Source organism: Hypanus sabinus, unplaced genomic scaffold (genome assembly GCF_030144855.1).
Source record: "Hypanus sabinus isolate sHypSab1 unplaced genomic scaffold, sHypSab1.hap1 scaffold_859, whole genome shotgun sequence".
In the NCBI taxonomy this organism is placed as follows: Eukaryota; Metazoa; Chordata; class Chondrichthyes; order Myliobatiformes; family Dasyatidae; genus Hypanus; species Hypanus sabinus.
This window is the reverse complement of record NW_026781711.1, coordinates 22,913-35,398: the sequence shown is the minus strand read 5'-3', so window position 1 is coordinate 35,398 and position 12,486 is coordinate 22,913. Positions and strand designations below refer to the sequence as shown.

At 43.3% G+C, this 12,486-nt stretch overlaps 1 non-coding gene across 1 annotated transcript; it reads left to right on the top strand.

Annotated features, from left to right (window-relative positions):
* Positions 1-806: 806 nt before the first annotated feature.
* trnad-guc (transfer RNA aspartic acid (anticodon GUC)) lies at positions 807-878 on the top strand. Its single transcript has one exon. It is a non-coding gene; the product is annotated as a tRNA-Asp (tRNA).
* The last annotated feature ends 11,608 nt before the right edge of the window (positions 879-12,486 follow it).

Below are 12,486 nucleotides of genomic sequence, written 5' to 3'. Positions count from 1 at the left end.
TCACAGTATCATTGAGTTCAACTTGAAATTGGATAGGTAGAGATTACTGTCCGACAGAGCAGTGTTTCAGTGGAGTAAAGGTAGTAACAGTTGGCTAAAGTAAATTGGAAGGAGATGTTGGCAGAGATAGAAGCAGAGCAGCAATGGTGAGAGTTTCTGCGAAAAATGAGGGAGGTGCAGGATAAATGTATTCCAGAAACAAATAAATACTCAAATGGCAAAACAGTACAACTATGGCTGACAAGGAAGCCAAAGCTAATGTCGACAGTGCTTCTCCTTATAGATGCTGCCTGGCCTGCTGTGTTCCTCCAGCACTTTGTGGGTGTTGTTTGAATTTCCAGTATCTGCATATTTCCTCGTGTTTCTCGAGAATGAAAATTAGTCACTGCTTCACAGAAACGTGAAAAAAAAGTTCTTCTTGTCCTTTCGTTTCCTTTCCTTTCCATGCCTGATCATTGTGTTTTCATATCAAGACTTATTGAAACCAGTCATGTTTGCGGAATTGGACTGAAGTGAGAATGATCCTTTCAAAATTCGAAGAGTTCCACATCGCTTCTTGCATGTCGCATTATAAAACCAAAATATATAAATGATCTATTGAACAACACGTGGTTAGGTTCGAATCAGAGTTCCTTTCGCTAAACCTTGAAAACAATCGGTGACTGTAAAGCTGGAGGAAACTGAGACACTTCTGTGGGAAGGACACGAAGAAACTGACTGAGGTATTGCAGTGAACAAACATCAAAGTAATTCTGTTCACTCTCTTGTGCTCTTTAATTTTCTTATCATGTTGAACCAACAGCGGTTCCTCGTTAGTATAGTGGTTAGTATCCCCGCCTGTCACGCTGGAGACCGGGGTTCAATTCCCCGACGGGGAGACGCTGATTTTACAGCCCTTCTTCAAGAGGAATATTGTCCACAAAAGGCAAATAAAATTGAACAAATAATTGGCATTGAAGTGATCAGTTCATGCACACTGGGAAGGTGGAATATCCCTTGTTACTCTAAGTGCAGAATGGTAGAGTCTTCCAAGAAGAAAGAAACGTTGCGTTGAAACTGTTTCTTCGAATCTCCCTGGGAGAGTCTGTATCCCGCACCGCTCCTTGTTACACTGAACGACTGAGTCCATCACTCCGACCAAACTAAACCGTGGCTTTTGTTGTCAGCTATAAACACCCTCATGGTCTCACCACGTTAGCCAAGCAACTGACCAACATTAACTGTCACCCTATAACACTTCATTTGTATCCTCATCATGTTTTGGTACGCATATTGACTCCAGGCCCCTGCTGTGCAAACGGAAATCAGACTTTACAAAGAACTTTCTTGCCGAGGTTGAGTGCACACTGTCTGTGAACACTCCTTGCTGAGGCACTGGGTTAACTTGAATTGCTGTAGCTCTCCCCACTTCCCTTCCGTTCTGTAACAGACAACATGGATTGTGGCTGCAGTTGAATTGCCCAGAGAATTCAGGTCTCCTCCGTGATCCTGTCATCGACTATTCTGAAGAGGAGGGTTGTTGATCAATAATGCAGGCAGCCGTGTTTTGGGTCATCACTCCGCAGAGTGCTGTCAGACCAGAAATTAAAACAAGTTCACTATCAGCAACTGGAGTTGCATAACCTTCGTAGCAGGGATTCTAACATGATCTGCATGTCTACAGTTGCTGATGTTCGCAGATATATCAAGGATGTTTGTGAATCATTCCAGGCCAGAGATGGCACAACTACTTCCGCTCTCAGCCAACAGAACGTTTAATGCTATTCAGTTTTGAGTGGCGATTTTGCAGCTTGCTTGCACGTTGTTAGAAATTTCATTGATTTTCAGACTTGAAAATCAAGCCCTGTTATCCAATTACTGCAACTCACGAGCCCGTCTGCTACGTCCCCAGAAGAGGAACTCTACAATCCAGTTACGTTACTCAGTCTCCTTCCTCCTTCAACGGTGGCAGATGGTATGGATTTGGTACTGCATAAGTCAAGTTGTAATAACCCCTTTTCAGCGTTTGTTCACACTAGAGACACCATTTATATGGAAAGGGGATACCCTGGAACAATCAATACAGTAGGCCTGCCAGTCGACTCTGTAAGTGCCATCAACAGAAGTTGTGATATCACTGATGACTCATACGTACTGTTACCTACACCTGTACCCATTACCCCGAAGTTGCAATAACAGACTTCACCCTCATCCTCTTGATGCAGCTTCAAAGATGAGGATTAATGCAGTCCATTACAAGAAATTTAATGTCATCGTTCAAAACAGTTCCATTGGGAACTGTAATTTTTCTGGTCAGTTGAGTCCAGTGCTCCCTTCACAGCTCCAACATTGTTACCGAAGTAAAAAACTGACTCAATCTTGCCCGAACCTCTTCACCCCCATTTGGCCTCCAGTAGATTATTTTGGGTTCCGGTGAGGTCATAGCTGGAGGAATCTGCGTGGATAATTTCTCTGAGTTCAGTTCTGAACAACCTATGTGCTCACAATCAGCGGCTCTCTAACTCGTGTGCTCTGTATTATTTATTTGTTTGTTTATTTGTCTTTGCAGTGATTGTCATCTTCTGCTCCTTGATTGTTTCTCAGTCGATGTATGTTTTTCTTTGAGTATATGTTATTTCTTTGTTCTACTGTATATAATTGCAACAAAATGAATCTCGACCTACCAATGGGGACATAAACTGATTGTATTTTGATAATAGATTTTCTTTGAACTTTACCTATTGCATGTTGTTCTGGTTTCCTTCCTTGAAGAAAGCTACTGCTTTCCTTGTTTTTGCAAAGCAGGATGACCATATTGATGGCGAGATTGTCAATCAGCAGGTGTTGAATTGACTGCGAATATGCATGCTGAAATTTAGCAGAATGCGAGGAAACCTTAGTGCAACATATAAAATTCTGAATGGGGTAGACGATATAGAGGCAGTAAAGTTGTTTCCTCTAGGCTAAAACTGGTGGTCTTAACATCAATATTTGGGAGAACAGATTTAGGATGGAGTAAATAGGAAACTGGATAGAAAAAGGAGTAGTGAACTTGTGATATTCCCTGTGCAATGAATGAGTGGAACCTAACTTATTAAAGACATTTACAAGAAATTTACCTGGAAATTTGATGAAGGAGAGGCAGTTGGTGTTGTCTACATGGACATTTGCAAGTTCTTTGACAAGGCCCCGCATGGGTTGTTGATCAAGAACGTTCACGACCAGTGTGTGGTAGTGAACTGCATTACAGTTTGATTTTGCTGGCTGAGCCAACGAGTGGTAGTAGATGCTGCCTCTCCGACTGGAGGCTTGTGACGAATGGAGTGATGCAGGAATGGGTGCTGGTTCTGTTGTTGTTTGTAATACATATCAACGATCTGTATTATAATGTATTAAATATGATCAACAAATATGCGCATGACACCAAGACTGGGGGCAGAGTGGACAGCAAGAAAGGTTACCAAAGCTTGCAATGTCATCGGGTACGGCTGTAAGCACTCCAGATTGAATTTAATGCAGACAGGTATGAATTGTTTCAGTGGATTCTGGGAAGAATGCCATGTTGATACATTCAGGCTTTGAATTTCTTAGGTAGGCCAGATTTCTCCGCAGATTTCGGCCAGCCATCCAATTCACTGCAGGTCGCCTGAGTGTTTGTCGTGTCCCTTAAAGTGCTATCAAAAACCTTACCAAACCTCTTCACTGGTTTTTCTGTTATGATTGGGATGGATGTGCCTGCGATGCTGAACCAGAACTTATTTTCCACCTTCCCTTTCCTTAGCACCACAGATCTAGGTTTAATTGGTTTGAAACGTATCCGGGCCCACTCTACCAGATTTTCGAGCCCCTGCGGAATCTACCGGCATCCCGTTACTGATTCTGTGGTGTCTGTGAGGTCATACATGAATGCCCTGATGGGTGGCATCCGTAGAGTGGAATCCATTCTGTGCCCTCTGCACTCTGGTTCAGCAGACTTAATGAGCATGTTCATGGCTAGTGAGAAGAGTGTCACTGAGATAGTGCATCCTGTAATGATACCGATCTCCACCTTGTGCCAGTTTGATGTAATTGCTCCTGTGGAGACCCTCATACTGAAGTTGCTGTAATAATCAGCGATAAGGTCTCTGATTCTGCTAGGGGCGTGGTATTTTGTCAGTGTGAGCTGCACCAGCTTGTGCGAATGGAGCCATGTGCATTTGACAGGTCGAGCCACAACACTGGCAGGTTGCCCTTGTTCTGTCTGGCCTCCCTGATGAACTGTTTCACCACACCAGCATGCTTCAAACAACCCGGCATCCCTGAACTGCAGCTTTCTGGACTGAGGTATCAATATAGGTGTTCTTTGCTAGGTAGGTGCACAGCCGATTGGAAACGACACTGAAGAAGATGTTCGCCTCGACACACAGCAGGGAAATGATGCGGAATTGGTATATCTAGGTGGCGTTTTCCTCCTTCGGGATCCACACCGCTTCAGCCACTCTCCACCGTTCTGGGATCTTCACTCTTCTCCAGAAAACTCGCAGCATCTTCCACAGACGCAGCAGGAGTTTGTGCAATTCTTGAACTCTTTGTACGAGGTGCTGATTGGTCCTGGAGCCGAGCTTGCCCTTGCTTTGCTGATGACCTCATACTTCCTTTAGCTGCAGCTCTGACACGTCGAACTGCACATACGGTTCAGGGGATCTAGTAGGGTGTTGCACTCTCCCATTTCCTGCTCTCTTTCAGGATCAATGTAAATCTTCTTCAAATGTTGATCTATGTCTTCCGACGAACAGGTCAGTTTCACACAGCGCCTCTGCTCCAAGTCCTTGCTGAATCTGAAGGGGTTGGCGATAAAGGCAGCACGTTTTCGGGCCCTTTCACAACGCCACCTCCGATGCCACTCTGCCCGGGGGAGGGCCTTACTCTGTTTTTCGTTGTATGCACTTCAGCTCGGTCTGAAGGAGCTGATGCGCTCCTTTTCTCCTACCTCACCGTCACACTGGGCTGCCCGTCCTCCCTCCGTCTCGCGCAACCCTGAGGGTATTTTTCCTTTAGATTCATCGTAGCATTTGCTGCGGTTCTCCTCTCAGAGGTCACAGATTGGGTTGCCAGTCCGTTCTGCCCCGGTCACTGTCTCTTCGGGCTGTCAATGACTCTCCAGTCGTCAGCACTGTTCTCGTGGTTTTCACGCAGTCTTTGCTGGCTGTCACTGATGAACTCAGTGTGTAAGCTGTGTACGTACGTTTACAGATGCCTCTGGACACACCTTCAGTGACGTGCCTGGAATCATCAGGTGCTTCAGGCATATGATTCATAAATAACGATACTGAATTAAATTGATCAAAATCCATAGTTGTAATACTCATTTACGTGAACAAAGGATCGTGGGCTGAATACTTTTCGAGGTACAGTACTATAACTTCTCTCGATCCATACTTCCCAGATCGTGTCTATCATACTGATATTAATGACATGGCCTTTATTTCCAGACAAAACGTATCCCTACTCGGAACTAATTTGAAACATCCCGTGTTCTCTGCTGAAGAGTTCCAAAGTGTTCGCCCACTTCCACTTTACTCCACCTTCTGTCCAACATCTAGGGAGACAATTTAAGTGCTGGCACAAATTGTACTGGACGCATGAAAAGATTTCCATCTCCAATCCTTATACACAAAGGCAATCCGTTTTTATAATCTTTCAAAACTTAATAGTTTAAAACCTCTCAGATCTGTTGTCAAACCAATGCCCTCTTGTTTTGAATCACACCCTTCCTGGGGAAACAACTAAGCCTCACATTATCCATGCCACTTATGGTCTTATAAATATATATATGTCTCAAATCATTCCTTGATCTACATTGCAGGGCATATGCATCTTTCTTTTAATAAAGGTCCTCAATTCCAGCAACGAACTGCTGAATCTGTCCTGCATTCTTTTTATAATTTTATACCAACATTTCTATAGAGGAATAAAGAATTCTAGACAGATTATTCTCAGAAACACCTCAGCCAGGTTACCTAACGGCAACAACATTCCTTATTCATTTATTCACTCAGTGCCCCGACTGATGAAGGCGTTCGACTAAACTTGATGGTCTTCATCACGCTATCTACTTCTGACTCGCGTTCATTGAACTGTGCACTTGTACTGCTCTGCCCCTTTGAACCATAACACTCCCCGGGGCTCCTGCCTACTCTGTCTAATTCCTGCACTGGTTTCATTTCCCACAATGCTGTGCTTCACATGTATTTGGTTTGAAGGCCGTTGGCGATTCCTGAGCACACACTGCTAGATCATCCTCTTGCACTTTTATATCGCTACCTGCACGATCTACACTGCTGCTTATTTTAGTATCATTTGCAAACTAAGAACTCCTTGTACTTTCATACCCAAACCATTCATAAAGAGCGCAAACAATACATTGAACTGAAGTTAATTGAGTTGAATTGAATTGAATTTAATTGACCTTATTTCTTGTATCCTCCACGTGAGGAGTACAAAACTTTACGCTACGACTTCGTCTAAATGTGCAATGTGTAATTTATAGTAATTTGTAATTAAATGAAGGATACTTATGTGAGAATGCTGTCTTGGACCCTACAATTCAGCATTTAACACCATAGTTCCATCTAGTCTGGACAAGAAGCCCTAAGACCTCGGACCTGACCCTGCCTTGTGCAGCTGGATCCTGGATTTCCTGTCAGATCATCAGCATTTTTAAGAGAGGGTTCCGCAATCTCAAATCCTCTGACTGTCAATACAGGAGCCCCTCAGGGCTGCTTACTGAGTCCCCTCCTTTATTCCTTCTGCACAAATGTCTGTAACGCTACACACAACTCCAATATACTAATTAAATTCGCCAACGACACTACATTGATTGGCCTAATTTCAAACAGTAACAAGGTGGCCTACAGGCAAAAAGTCCTTTCCCTGACCCAGTGGTGTCAAGAAAACAATTTCTCCCTCAGTCGCAAAAACAAAGGAGCTGCTTGCGGGTAATAGGGGGAATGGAGACGGGCTATACCCTGTTGACATCAGTGGATCTGGGGTTAAGGGATTAAACAGCTTCCAATTATTCGGCAGACACATCACTGAGGACATCACATGGTCTGTGCACACCAGCTGTGTGGTGAAAAAGGTACAACAGCACCACTTTCAACATAGACGGTTGAGGACGTTTGGTATGGGTCCCCAAATCCTTCCAACTTTTTACAGTGGCACAATTGGGAGCATCCTGACTGGCTGCATCACTGCCTGGTATGGGAACTGTACCTCCCTTGATCGCAAAAGACTGCAGAGATTGGTGCAGACAGCCCAGCGCATCTGTATAACCATATCATCATATAAAAATTACAGCACGGAAACACGCAATCTCCGCCCTTCTGGTCTTACTCTCACTTACTCACACTGACCCGAACTCAGCCCACAACCTTCCTTTCCTTTCCTGTCCATATACCTATCCAGTTTTGCTTTAAATCACAAAACCGAACCTATCTCTACCACTTCTACTGGAAGCTCGTTACACACAGCAACCACTGTCTGAGTAAAGAGATTTCCTCTCGTGTTATCCTTAAACTTTTACCCCCTAGGTCTCAACTCATGTCCTATTGTTTGAAGCTCTCCTTCTCTCAACGGAAAAAAAAACGTCAAACCTATCCACGTCCCCCTCATAATTTTAAATAACTCTATAATGTCCCCGTTCAACATTCTACGCTTCAAAGAATAAAGACCTAACTTGTTCAACGTTTCCCTGTAACATAGAAACCCAGTTATCGTTCTAGTAAACCTTCTCTGCACTCGGCCTATTTTGTTGATATCGTTCCTATAATTCGGAAATCAGCAATGTACACAATACTCCAAATTCGGCCTTACCAATGCCTTGTACAATTTTAACATTACATCCTAACTCCTATACTCAATGCTATGATTTATAATGGCCAACATACCAAAAGCTTTCTTCACCACCCTATTCACATGAAATTCCACCTTCAGGGAACTATGCACCATTATTCCTAGATCACTCTGTTCTACTGCATTCTTCAATGCCCTACCATTTACCATCTATGTCCTATTTGGATTATTCCTACCAAAATGTAGCACCTCACACCTATCAGCATTAACCTCCAACTGCCATCGCTCAGCCCGCTCTTCTAACTGGCCTAAATCCCTCTGCAAACTTTGAAAACTTACTTCATTACCCACAACACCAACTACCATAATATAATCTGCATAATTATTATCTATAGTTGTGAACCACACCCACCATTATTCAGGACGTTTACAAGGACAGGTGTGTATAAAGGGCCCGACTGATCACTGGGGACCCAAGCCTTTCTGACCACAATTTATTCCAGTGGCTGCCATCCGGGAAGCGATACCACAGCATAATAGCGACGTCCAAAAGGCTCCAGGGCAGCTTCTTCACCAGGGCATTAGACTAATAATCTCACGCTGATTTAGTGCACACTATAATACATTGACTGTTCTATTTATTGTGAATTATTATTAATTACCATGATTGCACATTGCACATTTGGACCGAGAGGTAACGTAAAGATTTTTACTTCTCATGTGTGTGAAGGATTCAAAAAATAAAGACAATGCTATTCAGTTCAGTTCAATTCAAATTCAGTTTCCAGCCCTGATCCTCCTGGAACCCCTCTGTCCACAGATCTCCAGTTAAAGTACCACCCTTCAACCATTGCTTTCAGTTTGCAATCTCCACCGAGCCAAAATGCTCTGGATGAGCCTACCATAAAAGGCCTTGCAGAAAGTTTTTCAAATTCGATTAATGCAATATCCACAGTCCGGCCCTCATCAATCAACCATTTTACATAAAACATGTGGTCATGTTTGTAAACTATAATCTCACCCACACAAAGCCTTGTTGGCTACCCTGAAAAAAATGTCTTTACCGATGTCAGTTGATTCAATGAGTAAGAAATAATGTGAAGATTATTGCACGAGTCAACCATTTCCTGGATTGTCTCTATTGCCTTGTTAAACAGGGGAACACTATTGGCTCATCAACAGTCCTCGGCAACAACCTGTGTGTAACAAGCTGTAGGGTTTCACTAATAATGTAATGGTTTCTCTGTAGCTGCAAAGTTTGAGTTATGACTCGAGATAATGGGGTTAGGAATGTTGTTGTTTCTTGTGAGCTGCAAGAGAAACATTCTCTGTCTTGTGGCCGGGGAGAGATGAGGGGAGAAGACGCGAATGGAGGGATTTGGTAGACCACCGGACGAGTTGGACTTGGAGCGATGGCCCAAAGGGCAGCGACGATCGGAGGAGGTTGATGGTGGACAATCGGCTTATCGGTGAGCAACTTTGTGCAACAGATTGTTTCATAAGATTCGGCCCTTTTCTTTTTTTCGTGTTCTTTTTTCACCCATATAGTCAAAGTAAGAACTATAAAGACTAATCGTTTAATCGGATATTGTGTCTTGTTTGTTATTTCCGTACTGAATTGTAACTGAGGAGACATCGTGCAGCATTCACCCAAACGAGATTTCTTCAGTTTGGCCGGGCCGGGGGTTATCACACCCTATATTAAGCCGCTGTCTAAAGAGTAAGTCAGCTGTGCAATTAAAAAGAATCTACAAAGATCTCCATGGAGGCCGCAAAAATCTGCTATCCTGCCTCATTCACCCAATAATCTCTGATGTATCCCATCCAGTCTGGTGAGATTCACAACGCTCCCAGCAGCTTGCTATAAACATGCCGCGGAATATCCGCTAATCCTCCTGAACTTTCTTTACTGCGTCACTTTCAGTTTGATGAATATTGACATGAACTAATCATCTTGTGCTTTGCCCAAAACCTCTGGAACCAGGAATACGTTCTGTTCTCTGCCCCTGAGATGTGCTACTTTCCTACCTTCCCTGTGATATCCTTCTTGTTTTTAATGTATGTGCAAAGTGCCTTGCTATTCTCCCCAGTCTTGCTCTGCAAAATCACCCCCACTCCCCCAGTATCATTCCGTACTCCTGATTCTCTGAAGAATTTGCATATTGCTGAATATTTATCGACGACATTGTCTAATTTCTCTTTACCGAATATTCCTTGTGGTTCCTTTTCCTTTTTGACTGAATTTGCAACATTCCTGAACAGCTCGACTGTAAATAAATCCCAGAGTTCAAACGTACGTTTACCCAATAACAACAGCTCCCAGTCTCTACTCTCCCAGTGTCATGCCAACCACAGTTCTCATTAGCTTGCCCTTAGTTTAGTAAATCCTCCACAGATTGTGTGCTTATCTGGGGATGACTGTTTTCAAAATAGTCTTCCACAGAAATTCCTCAGTTGCAAGGTTCACGCCCCAATGGAAGATCACTTAAATGTCTCTAATGTATCTTCTTCTAATACTACTCCTAGCTGCAAATTCCATTCATTTTCTGTGAGTGGAAAAAAGAACCTATGGCATCACCCGCTGCTATACCTTTCGACAATCACCTTAAAATTAAACTCCTCTCCCCTCTTTTCCGCTACTTCCACACGAAGAAAAATGCTTTGGCTGTGTAATCGATACACACATTCCATCAGCAAGTCAAGTCAAGTCGCTTTTTATTGTAATTTCGACCAGAAACCTCTGGCTCAGTACCTAGTAAAAACGAAACAACGTTCCTAAGGTTAATGGTGCAACATAAAACAACACGAAAATACACTACACGGAGGATACAATATTTTCGAAATTCGAAGACACATGTGATGACTATAGTTTATATTATTCTCCTTCAGTTCTTTCTTGTTGGCGTCATGTTATTTTTATTGGGAGGGGTGCTGGCTTGGATTTGAAGTCTAATATTCCTTTGGCGTTTTCAGGTGTGAGTGATCTTAGCAGATGAATGTGTGGCTGAGGAGCTGGTGCAGGGCCAGTGTTTCAAAATTCTGGATCATAGATTCATGAAGTCATTTAAAAGGACAGCACAGAAACAGACCTTTGATCCATTTAGTCGGTGCCGCATCACTTAAAATGCCTACTCCCATCGACTTGCACTGGAACCATATCGCTCCATACCCCTACCATGCACGCACCTATCCGACCTTCTCTTAAATATTGAAATCAAACCTGAATTCACCACTCATTCTGTCAGCTGTTCCCAACACTCTCACATCCATCTGAGTGAAGAAATTTCCTTTCTGTTCTCCTTAAACTTTCACCTTTCACACTTAACTCAGGACTTCTGGTTGCAGTCTCTCCCAACCCACGGGGAAAAAGTACACTTGCATTCACGCAGTCACTGGGTCCTCATCTGTGCAGGGGTGATCGATACCAAAGGAATGGTTTGCATCTTCACTAGAAGAGGGTGGTGGCCAGTCTCCTGAGGTTCATTGCTGCTTCTTCATCACATTTTTTTTTTCTGGCAAACGATCATCGCAATTGCCAAACAAGAGAAAATCTACAGATGCTGGAAATTTTACCAACAAACACAAAATGCTGGAGAAACTTCACATGTCAGGCAGCATCTCCGGAAAAAAAAAACTACGTCTTCCGTAAATGCTGCCTGGACTGCTGTGTTCTTCCAGCAATTTGTGTGGGTTGAGCATTGTACAGAATAGTCTGTTACTTCCCTTTGGAATTGAAGACAATTCTATGCGACTGAACCGAGGCGAGGCGGCGGATCCTTTGCTGAGACCGAGGAGGACACAAGCTTCGATCGATGCTAGCGCCCTGTTGAAGGCGAGATGGAGGTGTCGAGTTTCGGGCAAGATTGAGTCTGTGTTTTATTTTGGTAACAATGCTAGATCTATGAAGGGGTCACTGGATTGAACTGCCCCGAGAAATTACACTTGCCAATGGAACTGTTTTGAAAGATGATATTAAATTTCTTGTAATGGACTGCATGAATGCTCATCTCTGTCGCTACTTCATGAAGATGAGCAATAAGTCTTTTATTGCAACTCCTGGGTTATGGGATCAGACTCAGGTAACTGTACGTACAATACCTATGTCATCAGTGATCTCACAACTTCTGTTGTTGGCACTGACAGAGTCGGCTGGCAGGCCTTCTGTATTTATTGTCCCAGTGTATCCTTTTTCCTTATAAATGGTGCCTCTAGTCTGAACAAACGGTGTCAAGGGGTAATTACAATTTGACGTACGTAGTACCAAATAGATACCATCTGCCAGCGTTAAAGGATGAAGGAGACTGAGCAACGTTACTGGATTGTAGTGTTCTTGTTCTGGGACCGTGGATTGGACAGAAAAAGCCAGACAAAACTAGATCTCCCAGTGACCAAACATTTTAATTCCACGTCACATTGTCCGGCAGAGAAACTGGGATCTCCCAGTGGCCAGACTTTCAATTCTATATCCCATTCCAATTCTGATATGTCTATCCACGGACTCCTCTACTGTCAAGGTGAAGCCACACACAGTTTGAAGGAATAACACTTTATATATCGTCAAGGTAGCCTCCAACCTGATGGCATGAACATTGTATTCTCTAACTTCCGTTAATGCCCCTACTCCCTTTCTTACCCCATTCCTGATTTATTTATTTCCCCCTCTTTTTTCTCACT